Source organism: Chiloscyllium plagiosum, chromosome 45, assembly GCF_004010195.1.
Source record: "Chiloscyllium plagiosum isolate BGI_BamShark_2017 chromosome 45, ASM401019v2, whole genome shotgun sequence".
In the NCBI taxonomy this organism is placed as follows: domain Eukaryota; kingdom Metazoa; phylum Chordata; class Chondrichthyes; order Orectolobiformes; family Hemiscylliidae; genus Chiloscyllium; species Chiloscyllium plagiosum.
In genome coordinates this window covers 5,572,358-5,574,148 of record NC_057754.1, presented here as the reverse complement: position 1 = coordinate 5,574,148, position 1,791 = coordinate 5,572,358, and the positions used below count along the sequence as shown (strand labels likewise).

At 44.9% G+C, this 1,791-nt stretch overlaps 1 protein-coding gene across 1 annotated transcript in view; it reads left to right on the top strand.

Annotated features, from left to right (window-relative positions):
• The window catches only part of LOC122543995, a 9,720-nt gene that overhangs the window by 6,087 nt on the left and 1,842 nt on the right, over positions 1–1,791 (top strand). The gene's annotated exons all lie outside the window — the stretch shown is intronic.

Sequence of the window (1,791 nt, the reverse complement as noted above, 5' to 3'; positions counted from 1 at the left end):
GGTCAGACTTACGTTGAGTTTGAAAGAATTAAACGTAGTCATTTTGATTGATGTGTGCGTGCTTTGAAAATAGATAGCACATTTGAGGCTTTAAGAGAGATTATTCTGCTGGAGGAGTTAAAAAAAAAAAGCTCGCTTCCCGAGATGGTAAGAATTCACGTGGAGGAATGGGCTACCTAGAGAGATTCAGTCGGACCAAGGGTCAAATTTTACTGCTGGGCTGTTTAAGGAGGTTATGGATAGCTTAGGTATACAACGCTATATATCTAGTGTGTATCATCCTGAATCCCAGGGAGCTTTGGAAAGGTGGCAACAGACCTTAAGACCATGTTCTGAGTTTAGTGTCAGGAATCCCTGAATGATTGGGATAAAGGTATCCCATTCGTATTGTTTGCCGTTAGAGATGCCCCAAATGAATCCACTCAGTTCACTCCCTTCAAGTTAATAGTCGGTCATGAAGTGAGAGGTCCTTTGAAATTAATTAAAGAAAAATTGACAGGACCAGATTATGTATTGGAGGTGAGGGAGAGATTAAATTCAGGAGGTGAGTTAGCCAAACAGCGCCTAAAGAGGGCACAGTGTAGAATGAAGCAGGTGGCAGATTAAAAACTCTGAGACTTGGATGTTAAGAAATAAAGTTGTTGATTTTTACTTTAAATACTCCTTGGCCACTCAAATTTTTTACAGATTACTGCATGGGATAAATCTTTTGTGTGTTGCTGGTTTTAAATTAAGCAGGAGAGTTTACCCTGTCCATAACAACATGCTCATTAGGATTGTAACAACACAGGACAGCTGAATTGACGCAAATATTATGGGTTGTAGGGGGAAAACATACGTAAAGATCAGAAGTCGAGGTCAGAGGGCGAGTTAAATTGTCTCATGTAGTCATCCAGCACGGAAACAGACCCTTCGGCCCAACCAGTGCATGCCGACCATAATCCCCAAACTAACCTAGTCCCACCTACCTGCTCCTGGCCCATATCCCTCCAAACCCTTTCCTATTCATGTCCTTATCCAAATGTCTTTTTAAATGTTGTAACTGTGTCCACACTTCCTCAGGAACTTTGTTCCACACGCGAACCACTCCCTGTGTAAAAAAAGAACTTGTCCTTCATATCTTTTTTAAATCTCTCTCCTCTCACCTTAAAAATGTGCCCCCTAGTGTTGAAATCTCCCATCCCGAGGGAAAAGAAAACTGCCATCAATTTTATCCACTCTCACATGACCTTATAAACTTCTATAAGGTCGCCTCTCAACCTCTTTTTGATTACAGCCATGACTCCACAGTCCAGATGAAGGGCATAGGCCTGAAACAATGACTCCCCGGCTCCTCGGATGCTGCCTGACCTGTGCTTTTCCACCACCGCACTTTTCAACTCTTGACTCTCCAGCATCTGTAGTCCACACTTCCTCCGCCACGCTTCTGTCTGTCAAACAACTTGTTCTTCACTTCAATCATGGATCCAAGCTTTCTCTCATTAAAATTATTTTCTTTTAAACTTTCTGGGGTTTTTCTGTCTTTTCGCCCACACAAGTGAGAGGAGGTAAGAGTCGTCTTTTCAGCTTGCAGACTCTGCGTTATCTCGGTGTTCCTGCAGCCTCCTGCCTGTCCCTCCTGATGCTGCCTGCCTTGCTGTGTTTCCCCCAGCCTCCTGCCTGTCCCTCCTGATGCTGCCTGCCTTGCTGTGTTCCCCCAGCCTCCTGCCTGTCCCTCCTGATCCTGCCTGGCTTGCTGTGTTCCCCCAGCCTCCTGCCTGTCCCTCCTGATGCTGCCTGCCTTGCTGCGTT